The following is a 14,583-nucleotide window of genomic DNA, read 5'->3' as shown; positions in this document are numbered from 1 at the left end:
CAGGACAAGTCAGCTCGTGGCGGTCCTGACCCATTCCCCTGCGCCACGGCTGTTTCTCTTACCGGGCCTGAACGTTGGTTTCGGGTTTGCACATCCCTGCGGCTCAGGCATCAGGATCCCCAGTCACCCCAGGTGATCTTTCGTCAGGAACCTGGGGCTCATCAGTGTCTGGGTTTTAATGCTTCTCTGCAGAACAGAGCTACACCACTGTGCATCTGTGGGCTTGCAATATTCATGCAGCTGTTTGGCCAGGGCTTGGGCATTCTCATAAGATGGTTTGATTTTTAAAACAAAAACACAGTCTTCCAGTGCTTGATCTTAGCCAAAAGGCAGAGAAACCTTTGATCCTGCCTGATCATTTATTACTATTATGTGTTTTATTCTATGTATTTTTTTCCAGTCCTGAATAGCTTGGCTCCCTTCGTCCTGTTTTTTCTATTTCCCATACTTTTGTTATTTCTGCCTTTATCTTTTTGTAGACCTTAACTGTTCTAGTTTATTCTGTCGTTATTGTGTGATGTGTACAGTACGTTTTCAGATGTATTTGTTCATTCACTTTCTTTTGCGGAGTTTTAGTGTATGTTGTGTGTCAAAGACACGGCCGTCCTTGAAATCAGGGATTGCTTCAGTATTGTTCTTTTCTGGCATCCCATGTTGCATCAGTTGCAATCGGTCACTGGGGAGGTGACCTCCTGACCTCCTTTTCAATGATGTTCCATGAAGCACCTTCATTTAATACGCATCTTAAATACAATAAATTAAAACAGGAGACGTTAACTAAGGTGTTGATTTCCGTATTGAAAATAGATCCTTATACTTAAACTAGGGTTTTAACACCCGATTGCTCAGCTGCTCTATGGATCACGCTTAAAATCAGGAGACAAATGAGGGGAAATGTCCCTCCAGGCATTTTGTTTGCCAACATCATTGAATGCCTGACATTCAGCATGATTTGGGCTTTTGTTTTTCAGCTTTGTCCTGGTTTTTCGACGGTCACAGCAGGAACACAGTCCTCAAACATGGAGAGTTAATATTAATAAAGATAATAGTAATAGACATTTAAACTCTGAAACTCTTCAGTTGCCTTGGTTAGTAGCCACCACTGCATGATACCTTGAGATATTTAAAGGCGTTTAGACTAGGAGACCAGAGTTGTAGAGTCCTTAAAGGAGTTGGATCAGCTGTGTTATTTAAGCAGCCTGAGCTCGACCTTCGTTATTATCTGACTGCAACTGGTCACAGCTCTAATTGATGCGGATCATTCTGTGTGTCTACAGTGCTGTCAGTGAGAGCTGTGTCTCCTCCAGTCAGTGCTCACTCTGCTGTGATCTCTCAGTGCTGTCAGTGAGAGCTGCGTCTCTCCTCCAGTCAGTGCTCACTCTGCTGTGGTCTCTCAGTGCTGTCAGTGAGAGCTGTGTCTCCTCCAGTCAGTGCTCACTTTGCTGTGGTCTCAGTGCTGTCAGTGAGAGCTGTGTCTCTCCTCCAGTCAGTGCTCACTCTGCTGTGATCTCTCAGTGCTGTCAGTGAGAGCTGCGTCTCTCCTCCAGTCAGTGCTCACTCTGCTGTGGTCTCTCAGTGCTGTCAGTGAGAGCTGTGTCTCTCCTCCAGTCAGTGCTCACTCTGCTGTGGTCTCTCAGTGCTGTCAGTGAGAGCTGCGTCTCTCCTCCAGTCAGTGCTCACTCTGCTGTGGTCTCTCAGTGCTGTCAGTGAGAGCTGCGTCTCTCCTCCAGTCAGTGCTCACTCTGCTGTGATCTCTCAGTGCTGTCAGTGAGAGCTGCGTCTCTCCTCCAGTCAGTGCTCACTCTGCTGTGGTCTCTCAGTGCTGTCAGTGAGAGCTGTGTCTCCTCCAGTCAGTGCTCACTCTGCTGTGATCTCTCAGTGCTGTCAGTGAGAGCTGCGTCTCTCCTCCAGTCAGTGCTCACTCTGCTGTGGTCTCTCAGTGCTGTCAGTGAGAGCTGTGTCTCCTCCAGTCAGTGCTCACTTTGCTGTGGTCTCTCAGTGCTGTCAGTGAGAGCTGCGTCTCTCCTCCAGTCAGTGCTCACTCTGCTGTGATCTCTCAGTGCTGTCAGTGAGAGCTGCGTCTCTCCTCCAGTCAGTGCTCACTCTGCTGTGGTCTCTCAGTGCTGTCAGTGAGAGCTGCGTCTCTCCTCCAGTCAGTGCTCACTCTGCTGTGATCTCTCAGTGCTGTCAGTGAGAGCTGCGTCTCTCCTCCAGTCAGTGCTCACTCTGCTGTGGTCTCTCAGTGCTCTCAGTGAGAGCTGCGTCTCTCCTCCAGTCAGTGCTCACTCTGCTGTGGTCTCTCAGTGCTGTCAGTGAGAGCTGCGTCTCTCCTCCAGTCAGTGCTCACTCTGCTGTGGTCTCTCAGTGCTGTCAGTGAGAGCTGTGTCTCTCCTCCAGTCAGTGCTCACTCTGCTGTGGTCTCTCAGTGCTGTCAGTGAGAGCTGCGTCTCTCCTCCAGTCAGTGCTCACTCTGCTGTGATCTCTCAGTGCTGTCAGTGAGAGCTGCGTCTCTCCTCCAGTCAGTGCTCACTTTGCTGTGGTCTCAGTGCTGTCAGTGAGAGCTGTGTCTCTCCTCCAGTCAGTGCTCACTCTGCTGTGATCTCTCAGTGCTGTCAGTGAGAGCTGCGTCTCTCCTCCAGTCAGTGCTCACTCTGCTGTGGTCTCTCAGTGCTGTCAGTGAGAGCTGTGTCTCCTCCAGTCAGTGCTCACTTTGCTGTGGTCTCAGTGCTGTCAGTGAGAGCTGTGTCTCTCCTCCAGTCAGTGCTCACTCTGCTGTGATCTCTCAGTGCTGTCAGTGAGAGCTGCGTCTCTCCTCCAGTCAGTGCTCACTCTGCTGTGGTCTCTCAGTGCTGTCAGTGAGAGCTGTGTCTCTCCTCCAGTCAGTGCTCACTCTGCTGTGGTCTCTCAGTGCTGTCAGTGAGAGCTGCGTCTCTCCTCCAGTCAGTGCTCACTCTGCTGTGGTCTCTCAGTGCTGTCAGTGAGAGCTGTGTCTCTCCTCCAGTCAGTGCTCACTCTGCTGTGATCTCTCAGTGCTGTCAGTGAGAGCTGTGTCTCCTCCAGTCAGTGCTCACTCTGCTGTGATCTCTCAGTGCTGTCAGTGAGAGCTGTGTCTCTTCCAGTCAGTGCTCACTCTGCTGTGGTCTCAGTGCTGCACCATCCCACCAGTCGATATCACTGAGGCTCACAGAGTAAAAAGAGGCTGAACTCTGACAAGTACACATGATGAAGGAGGACATATTTGTCTCTTTGTTCTTCCTATTCCCAGTCCTGTGGCTCCAGTGGTAAACTGGATTGATTTTGGAATGGACTAATCCAAACTGAGTGTGCATGTACAGAAAAAAAAAAGATTTTCAAAAGAAAACCGTGACAGAAAATTAAAATCTTTCAACGCTTTTGGCTTTACTGACTGCATTCTGCGTCAGTACTGTGTCTGGAGTGCATTACAGACAATAATTCCTGTGCATGTGTGTGCTTGACTGTGGGGGTGTAGCATTCTGCACTTTCCCAGTGCTCATATTTTCCCCTTTACTGGTGGTGACTGGTGTCAAAGGTTGGAAGCAGATTTCACCTTTGATTTTCCTCAACTTGACCATGAGCTGGTAAAAGGTCATTAGTCTCTGCTTTACTCCACTGTTCGGATGTTACGACACATTTTCTCCCAAGGACTGAAGCCCCAGTTCAAAGGTAGGTTGACTAGCAAGCATGAAAGCCAGTGTACCCCTTGTCTCTAGCGGAGTGTGTGTCGGGGTCCCGGTGTATTCTGCAGGTGCTGCCCATGTCTTGTGCGTATTTGTGTGTTTGTCTACCTGGGATGTGTGCACAGCCGCACTGTGTGTGTTTCTGCACAGCGGTGGGTCCAGGAAAGACTAAACACAGCCTCACCGGTGCGTGTCAGTACTCCACACACGCACACACATTCCATATCAGGAGAACTGAGACCAGTTGGAATTTAACCCCTCCTTGTCTGGTCTCCGCCTGCATCTGCATCTGAAACATTTCAGCACCTCTCTGCCTCTCTGCCTTTCTCACCCTTCGTTCCTGTTTCTCTGTGTGTGTGTGCGTGCGTGCCTTTCTCTCTCTCTCTCTCTCCCTTTCCCCTCTTCATCTTCAGATGCAAAAGTGACTTTAAGGGCAGGCTTGAGCAATGCTCTCAAAGCTTTGACCATTCAGACAGCAAAGGACAAAAACACTGTGTTGCAGGGTGGCACAGTTGTGAGCATTGCTGTCTCGCAGTGCTAGGGCCCCAGGTTCAATGCTATAGTTGGGGTACCATCTGTGTGGAGTTTGTATGTTCTCCCCATGTTCAGATTTGTTCTTCCCCTGGGGGCTCCAGTTTCCTCCCATAGTCTACAGACATGCTGGTAGGTTAATTCCCTTCTGGGAGAGTTGGCCCTGTATCCTGTCTGGGATGTATCCTGCCTTTAGCCCATTGCTTGCCGGGATAGGCTCTGTCTTCCCTACCACCCTGTATTGGCTGGAAAATGGATAAGTAAAAAAAAATGTTCTGTGCAATAGCTCCCTATCTCCCTCCCCCCAGCCTCCTCTCTACCTTTCTCTTTTTTTCTTGCTCTTTCCTGGTGTTGTTCTGCCTCTGTGCCTCTCTGTCCCTGCAGGACAGGTCCTGTGGAGGGCGTGTCCGGCCCATTAGTGTCGCCTGTCACTCAATCACTTGCTCAGCAGGCAGCTGGACAATTAGCTGCAACGCTTGTGTCTAATCTTCCTCACCTGTCGGCAACGTGGGATCGTGTTACACAGGACACACACAGCGAGCGCGCACACGCGCACGCACACACCTCCCACACGCACTTTCGGAATGACAGATGCACACACTCGGGGCATGCACTTCTCGGCTGGCCACACCCCTGAGCACGCGCTCCTGACATCCCTTAACCTCAGCCTCCATCTCCAATCCAATCCGGCCCCCAGCCCCGCGAGTTAAAAACGTTGAGAATATCCTGCAGAGGTTTCTAGCAGACGGGCAAATGACGAACGTGCAGCTGGTTTAACGCGGCATACCACCCAGCAGAGGGGAGCTGGGGAGGAGGCCAGTGGCGCCACCTTGTGGAAATGCCTGCTCAAGGCGGCGACGGCCCACCCACCCTCCTGGCGGCTTCACTCATAGAAAGACACACGCGGACCCAACAGTAAGAGCGTTGCTCCCGGCCTCAGGAGTGGCCAGCACACAGCCACAGGTGCGCACTCTCCAGCACCTCGTGCTCCTGCCACAGTGCTGGGGTTCCTTAAGACCTGCTTCGTCAAGACCTCGCACTCATGAGCTGGCTTGGCTGCGCGAGGCACAGTTTTATGGAAAAGAGTGCGAGCGGACGTTGGACTAACACCAACTCTGTTTTTACGGGGAACAGAGGTGCTGCTGGACCTTGGGCTTTCCAGAAGCAGTGAGCTTTTCCGCCTTTGAATCTCCTCACCGGACTAAGAGTGTGCCGGGTCTGAGCTGTGTCCTGCATCGCACCCATCTCGGGGCTGATCTGACCCTGTTCCTAGCTTGTAGCCTTGCTGGGCGCTGGCGGACCCCAGGCCGCCTGTGAAACGTTCACTGGGAGTCCGAAGCGCCAGTGTGGTTTTGAACAGGCGAGAAGCACTGGGGATAGTGACGAGGTGTTACCGACGGTGCCGATCGAAGGCACAGTGTCCTGGCAATCGCTCAGGATTTCTGCGTGCCATCCCCAGCCCAAGAGGAGGTCTCCGCATCTTCCCGGGGGCAAACACACCAGCAGCTACAGGAAACTGCAGTCATGGGGCAGTTTCTTCTCTTGCCCCGAGTGCACCTCTGTACCAGTGTGCAGAAGCTCCTCCGCTCAGGGCTTCTCGGGCTCTGCTCCTGGTGACCCCAGTGTTTGTTTCCATTGCCACTGAACTCCCGGTGACTTCATCCCTTTGTTGAAACATTCATTGAGCAAAAGGATTTGTGTAATCGGACCTCTGCCGTGACGTCGGGGTGACTGAAGGCTCAAGGCTGTGACTCACCTGCGAAGTTTCATACTAAACCCGAAATCTCTAGAGCTGAGGAAGACAGATCTTCGACACCTGGAGATTTCAGGCTAGGTTATTGACAGTTCTGATCAGTCCGATTCTAAGTTCAATAAAGGGCTCAGTTAAGTAAATTCGTTCAGAGCTCATGACTGTGTGAAAAGACATCCTCCAGACACAGGAGCAGGACTGCAGAGCCCTGTCTGAGATCATGAAACAGAGATATCGTTCTGGATAAATTCTTTTTTACAAACCCCTACCACCTCATGTGTGTTAAGGCCACGGTTTCACAGTGTTCCACTTCCAACTCCGATATCTGCCGGGTTTAATTTTCATTCTTCTTGAGCTGCTGAAATTCCTCGGCTTGTGAGCTTCACCTCGCTGGACAGACGTCACCACTCAACCGCATACCTGGTTACGCTTTGTGCTGTCAGAAACGTGGAACTCGGCCAGCACAGCACCCCCCACCCTCCCCCTCCTCGAGCGAAAGTGGATTTGGGCTGCGTGGTAGACCAACCTCGCGTGACGCGTGGGTTCCGCTTCGCTTGCACTGTGTCAGTTCCGGCGGCCCAACCCCAGCCGGTTGTCCCGGGTAACGGGGAGACTGGACGGACCGGTCCTTCCTCCGATGTAGGGGGTCCCCGGCTTTTTGCAAGAACAAGGAACAAGTTGTGTCTGGCGCCGGCCCGAAGTCAAACGAGCCCAGCCGCCAGCAGGAAAGCGGAAAGCTGTGACAACGGCGCGTCAGACATCAAATTAAAACATCGTCTAATATGTAATAAGACCAATAAAAAGTTTAAAATAACGACGGAAAATGAAAACATACTGAGTCTTCTGTCTGCGATACGCCAACAGTGCTTGTTGGTCGTCAAGCGTTCACATTCATAGATCGAATGTCCTAAAACCGGTCCGCTGACAACTTTGTCACTAACATTTGACCTTCCTCGGGTGTACTTTTTTAATATATATTATGAGATTTTTTTTAACACAACGACTAAAAGTTATTATTGATATTTCTTGTAAATCTGTACCCCGGATTTCCCAACAAGTGCGGAATGTTATTCCAATAAATGATGTTTTATGGTGTAGAAACGAAGTGTGAAAACCTGCAGTACAATCAAACATTTAACACCGAGTTTTTTTTTTCTTAACTGGTTCGTGTGTGGAAGTGAGAAAACTAAATACCGTTGTATTTTAGAAGAAATCTGCGCACACCAATACGCAAGTCTTGTGCGACAGTTTTGAAATACCGAGACATTGTGCGATATCGGTCGCCCCAAAATTTGTTTTGACTCTCGTGCTTTGTTTTCAGATGCCTCTCTTATATCCCCAGAGAATACAATATATTTAGGTTCATTTTCTGGGTTTTCTAAAAACTGTTATTTTAAATGGCTTCAGTGTCATATTATAATAGGAAAAGTAAAATTTGCTTGAACGTTTTTTTTTCTGTTCAAGAATAAGAATAAGAATTCAATCGCAATTTAATGAATTATAACGGTATTACCCTAAAACAAAATACTAATTCTAAGCAGTTCTGGTTCGCGCTGCCAATTCAATAGACACCGGAAGTTAATCTAGAACAATTAATGTTATTGTCATCGACAAACTATTCCCATCATTTCGCGTTCTGTCATACGAAACCGCTGTTCGTATGATAGCCTTTTACAAAATGAAGGCTGAGATTTTTACATTTTGATTGTATATCGATAAGTTCGCACTGATTTTTCAGCGGTTTCGCCATATTTTTAGAGCAGTTTTAAAATCTATAGATTTTTTTTTCTCAAATTAAAGGCCCGTCCTTGGGGAACAGAGAGAGACACAAGTCTCCGTTGCTCGGTAAAGTGCAGGTTCGGACCGTGAGGTGTGGACGCTGCCCTGTTCACAACCGGACCCTGCAATCGCTGAGACCCGTCTCGACTGACCTTATATACCTTATTTACCTGTTCGGTACAACATCCTAGCTTCAAACATAAATTCGTTTTATTTTAGACGCACTCGATTCAAAGGCAGAAGAGCTGGGTGTTTTTGTAGAGGATAGATACGTTGCATTTCTGTTTCAGTTAATTAAATAACTGGACGCCAATTAATTCAGCGATTGTGACGATGTTTACCATCTAGCAAGCCGTTTCTGTGGCGATTTGGAGTTTCGTCTGCAAGCCGCGCATGACTTAAATAAGTAATAAAATTACTTCATTTTTTCCCCAAAACGTATTGCTGCGAGAGCTAAACGTGACATCCGCGTCTATCACGCATCACGTGGGAATGTCTTCCACAGGGAAAAAATAGGCAATCGCTGTGTCGTAACAAGACAGCAAACCCACGACCTTTCTTGTTGCGCAATTGCGTCGGCGTGATCTGTTTTCGAAGGAGACGTCACGCGTGGGCTCCGCGCAGACCTACTGTGGCCAGCTCTCTCCGACGGGTACGTATACCAGTGGCGCTGTACGGATACTCGTTTGAGGAGGAAAAAACACTGTGTGTATCAGCAGGATATCAAAAGGCCAATTATCTATCTATACCTATAACCGTGACCCCCCTCCCTGCCCCCGGCTGGGGCGGTTGGGTGTGTGCAGCTGTGGGAACGTGCGGGGCACTCCTGGCACTGTTTACCTTCGTGCAGGTAAGGAGTGCCTCCCAAGCCTCGCGCAGGCAAACACACCGAGTCTCCATAGCAACGCGCGTTGGCCTACTTCAGAGGGTTTGTTTTTTTTCATTTTTAATTGCACAAGTTCAGAAAGACTCCAAGTGTGAGAAAGGATCAAGTCCAAGAGGAATACAGCTCACCAGACATGTGAAACGGGATTTTAACGTCAAATTAAAAGAGAGAGGACAAGGCAACACCATTGCCCCCATATTTCACTTCCTGTGGTGAAACTGCAGTGATAGCACATCACATTGAAAGCATGGTACAAGAAGAGCACTACTCTTTACTGTGTTTTCACTGTTCCTGACTACACTTTAATATTGTAACGCATACGGCCGACATTAGAGGTTGTGCGAGCCGGCTTACCAGCACAGTGACATCACCGCCCTTCCCTGTAAATAGCAGGGGCCGCAGTTGCCAGGCTGAAGGGAGATCTCCCATTAGCTCAACTGGCTGGGCCCCTGTCAAGTGATGCCAGAGGCCCAGGTTTGAGTCCCCAGCGGGGGCTGATCTGAGGTAGCAGTGGTGAGGGCGCATACCCACCTGAATCTGAGAGTGCTACATTGGTGTCAGAGTGGGATGGGATAGCCCTTCGCTGAGGATGGCGAATTAAGCAGGGGAGAGTGTAACGCATACGGCTGACATTACAGGTTGTGTGAGTCGGCTTAGCAGCGCGGTGATGTCACCGCCCTTCCCTGTGAAGAGCAGGAGCTGCTGGGCTGAAGGGAGATTTCCCTTTAGCTCAACTGGCTGGGTCCCTGTCAAGTGACACAAGAGGCCCGGGTTCAAGTCCCCAGTGGTGGGGGGCCAACCTGAGGTGGCAGTGGCGAGGGCGCATACCCACATGAACCCGAGAGCACTACAAATTTGAGCTTACTCCAATTTTAGCTTGTTTCCCACCACAGTCCTACCTCAGAAAGCAATCTGGCCTGGTTTCAGGCCTCTGCTGTTAATTTTTTAGAGGAGCTCTGTCCTGCTCATATTCATAGCAGCTTCAGACCACTGGCATTGCATGTGGGAGGGTTTAGTCTGTAGTCTCACCATTTCTAGATTCAAATCCCAGGGCATGCAATAAAGTTGGGCAGGCATAACACACAACTGTGCTCAGACACCTCTGCATACAGTAAGAGTACTGCTTTAGTCCTCCATGGCTCCATGGCAGCTGGTTACAGAGACTGTGTGAAGCGTTTTTGACTCTGGCCTGAGGCTTGCGATGTGGTGCAGGCCAGGGGAGGGGAAGCAAGTTGTATGGTTTCCTGCTACGTGTTCTTTTTTTTTTTAGGGGGGGAGGGAGTGAGGAGGACTCCCTTGATAAACATCAGTGCGGTCACTTTGCTTTGACATAAAGGGCTGAACAAACATGGCAGCCCGGACGACAGCAGAGGCAGGTGAGAGGCGAGCCCTGGCCTGTCCTCCCAGCTCTGTTTGCCTTCCTGTGGGCATTTTCTCAAGCAGCAGTCAGGAGCAAGGGGAACGCGGCCCACTCTTCTCCATCGCCAAGTCACGCTCCCGGGCCTAGGCCCTGTTTACCCCTTCTCTCTGTCGCCATGGAAACCCCACAGGCCCAACTTCTCTGCCCAGGCCTGACTGCCTGTTGCTAAGAGACATGACTTTTTGTTCCCGAAAATCTCCCTACCCCCCCCCCCCCCACCCCACACCCAGATTTTCAATTGCTAGCCCACACACACAAGCCCATGTCCCAGAACTTTAAATTCTTCAGGGACACAGGGTAAAATATAGACATTTTCAAGATTTCGACTTTTTTGTCGAACAGGAAAGCCAGACAATTTTAGTTCCAGGGTGACTGAAAAAAGATGTTTCTTTGATTCTGACAAAAACAATAAACACATGGACTGTTGACATCTGATCTCTGAAAATAATAATCTCTTTTTTGAAACTTTGAATGGAGCCCACTTCGAAATTCACCCCAAATGTCTAGCTTTGCAATAAAATATCTCACCCCACATTACGGTTCCTGGAGCTGAAGTTAAAAAGTTCATTCCAATTGCTTGATTTCTCACGATACAAAGAAAACAATCTTGTTGCTTTGAAGCTTTGATCAACAGAAATATACTTAGCAATTCCACCTCAGAGACGCCCAGAGTTCTTGAGTGCACTGATGCATCGCCCCCTCACCAAAAATCACTCCCTGCCACCTCACACATTACTCACTGATACATCATGCATTCAAAGTTAGCTGATCTTTCAAACAGCTGCATTGTGAAAACTGCACACAGTGGAGCAATTGTGTCTATATAGCTCCGGTGTGTGGAAGAGCACGTCACACAGCTATCTTAAACTCTTCCATATCATAAGAACATTAAAAAGGTTGCCAATGAAGCCCAACGTCATTTGATTTTATTAGCTAATTGATCTAAAGATCTCATCATGCCAGATATCTCCCATCTCCCCACCCCCTTTGGATGGGACGTATCAGATATTGGCTCTGTGGCTGGAAGGTTGCTGGTTCGTATCCTGCAGCCGGCAGAGGAATCCTACTCCGTTGTGCCCCTGAGCAAGGCCCTTAACCCCAGCTGCTCCAGGGGTGCTGTATAAATGGCTGACCGTGTGCTCTGACCCCAAGCTTCTCTCCCTGTCTGTGTTTCTCGTGGAGAGCAAGCTGGGGTATGCGAAAAGACAAATTCATAATGCAAGAAACTGTATATGGCCAATAAAGTGATCTTATCTTATATTAAACTGAAAAGAGGAGATACTGTATGTGATCCAAGCCAAAAGACAGAGGAGCAATGTCCCATGGGAAAGTAAAACCCAAGTTCCCCTTTGTGTCAGTGCAGAAGAGAAGGCCCCACATGATCGGTCGCAGAACCCAAGTGTTTAATTTATTTAAAAGTGACCCACACAACATGCTGGACCGGGACTGTCCAGAACCAGAACCTGGGTTAGCACCACCCGCTCTACAGATCCCAACAGCCCTGCTCAGAACAGTAGGAGTGTCGACCCAGCGTCCTGGCTCCGTTCCACTCTGGACCTGTACAGTCTGACTTCCGTAAATAGAAATGCATAATTGTTTACACTTATACAGCGCTTTTCTGGACACTCCATTCAAAGCCCTTCACAGGTAATGGGGACTCCCCTCCACCACCACCCGTGTGCTGCCCCACCTGGATGATGCAAAGGCAGCCAGAGGGCACCAGTACTCTCCCCACACACCAGCTCTCAGCGGGGAGGAGAACAGAGGCATTAATTCAGTTGTTAAAGCAGTTTCTCTTCTCCCGGAACCGCTGTGTTGCGGGGAGCATCGTGGCTCCCGCCTCACACCAGCCAGTCGGAGTGCTTCTGCTCAGCGGTGCAGGATGTGGATCCTATCCTTCATGAAGCGCTGTGAGACCCTTCGGGTTGACAAGCGCTGTGTAAAGGCAAATATTCTTACCTCCAAGTAAAGACTAAGATGGGTTTACAATGTGCTTATTTTTTTCCCTCGCTTCCTTCGCCACGTAGTTTCGGGAGCTGCGGTTATTGTCTAAGAAAGCGGTTTCCCCAAACCTGTCTCCACTCCGCCTGCTGGTTTTGTTACGTGCGAAGCTACCAATTGACCCTGCTTGCTTATTTAACAGTTAAAAGCCCCTCCAAATCGTAAGCTGTAGCCCCTCGTTTCAAAGAACGTCCCCTCTCAAACGAATCATGTACCATCTAGATTTCAGAGACGTTTCTCCTCGACGTGTTGGTGAAGAGTTGGATCCTTTTTTTCTGTCCGAACAGCTCGGAACGGCGACCGGAGCATGCCGGACAGATATATAGAGAGGCCATGCCAGGAGGAAACAGAAATGTTGTGACGCTCCCAGGGCAACACGGAGCGTCGCCTCTTCCCCATCCGGCAGGAATTTTAGCTAAAAAAAACGCCTGACGTACGGGACGTTAGGAAACCACCTTACCGAGGTAGCGGGGTTGTGATACCAACTACAACCTGCGTTTCTCACGGAGCAGAGAAGGCAAATCGAAAAATGTAAACCTCAAACAGGGAGAAGAAAAAAAGTGCCACCGATAAGCCGCAAAACGTAAGAACTCGGCTTGAACAGAAACCACAGAAACCAGGAGACAAAGGGGTCTCCTTAAGACCAGGACTGGGAACCCGCAGGTTTTAAGGGATAAGGGGCTCGTCAAGGAGGAGGGGGGGGGGAACCCGAAAAAAATTTTTTGAATCTTTGCGGTTCACGGGAGGGCAGGAAGAAGGCGAAAAAGCGGACGGGGGAAGGGGAAAGTTCCCCCTTCTCCTCCTCATCCCTCATCCCCCCGATTAGCCGCTCGTAGCCCCGCATTTCCATGAGAATGGGAGAGCGGTGAAAGGGTTAAGCCCGGTCGGAGAAGGGGGCTACCGCCGCCCGAATGAAGGGCTAATTTTCCGCCCGGCGGGGGAGCCAGGGGCGGCGGACAAAGGGCTCTGAGGGAGGCGTTGCGCGCGGGCAGGCTTTACTGCCCGCACCTGCGAGATCTATAGCGCGCGGACAATGGGGCTCCGCAACGGCCAATTAAAACCGACCAGCCGCCCCGCTTTCTCTCCCCGAGAGAGAAAAGACAACCACCACAAAAAAAAAAAGTGAATTTTAAAAAAGGGCGAGAGCGAAGTCATCTACACCCTCCCTTCCCTCCACCTCAACTTTTTTTTTCCACAAAACGAGATCCAAACTTCACCGCTCCGGCGGCCGAAAAGACTCAGAGACGCACCAAGTGGCTGAGAAACACTCCGCGTTTTAAAAGAACAGCCCCCGCGTTCAGCGTGCGTTTACAATTCTTAGGAGGAAGAGCCTTAGAATCCGACCCCTTTTCCCCTCGGCGTTTCAAATCGTCCTGCAGTTTTTGCTCAAATGTGCCAGCTCGTTTCCTTCTTAGTCTAATAGTTACAGGCATGTGCACAGTCAACAAAGGCATTTTCACAGACCCGTATTTAATCCAGAACATCAATATTGATGCAGTCTATCAAGAGCAATGACTACATACTATTAACGTGTAGGGAGCTACGTACTATATGTAGTATACAGTTTTAAACTACATCCTATAAGTTGTTATACTTTGTGCCTGACAATTACTAATTCTACAGAAATCGTAGTGTTTTTCAAATATTTACAAGAGTTACATCACGGCCGCATTAATGAGTTAGTTTAACAAACAGTCCTTACTTGTATTCAAGTCATGTAAAAGGGTTGAAATATTTGGACTTTGCATACAGGCTGTTAGAGAAAGAGGAACCCTCTCCTTCTCCAGTCGGAAAAAAAAAGTAAAAATACGGCAAGACGCCAATTATCATACCACTGAAAAAATATATAATAATTAACCTTATTACACAGTCTAATACGAGTCAAAAGGACGTCCTTCAAAGCCCCTATCAACTGGGGTATTTTCGGTTCTGAGGACTTTCCGAACCTGACAGAATCTGAGCAGGATGTCACCGCATTATTACTCGAAAGGTAAACTTTACCAACAACTATAAGTCTATAACGGGTCTACTACGGCTCTGCTATTTACGGGTTTTGTGATCTCTCCGGCCCTGGTGCGCTTTGAAATGTAAGGCAAACAAGCCAAAAGTCGCAAATACGTTTCTCCAGGTCTCGCAGGCTGAAGCCGGGCTCTCGTACTCTTTCACCTAAGGGCCTGGTTACAGTGTCTCCTGGTTTCTGTGACACCTGAGATTTCACCTGTTCTCTTGCTGGATATAGTATTTCTGAACAGGCTCCGGGGAGTTTAAGTAACAGAACCCGTTCGCGTAACCTTTACAAAATCGTACACGCCTCAGTAAAAATGCAGGTCAATTTCTAAATTGACCCATTTTCGAGTTTGGCCGAGTACGAAAAACGACGGTTCCACCCACACGTCTAACATTAAAAAGCCCGCATGGAGTTGGGGTTTCTGAAAGACCTCGGAGACGTCTTACTGTACGATTTAAATCGTAATGGCCGAATTAAGACCACCGGTGACTTCGCGGTGGTGCTGCGTCT

Source organism: Atractosteus spatula, chromosome 3, assembly GCF_055471065.1.
Source record: "Atractosteus spatula isolate fAtrSpa1 chromosome 3, fAtrSpa1.hap1, whole genome shotgun sequence".
NCBI lineage: Eukaryota > Metazoa > Chordata > Actinopteri > Semionotiformes > Lepisosteidae > Atractosteus > Atractosteus spatula.
Note: the sequence above shows the minus strand (reverse complement) of the source record.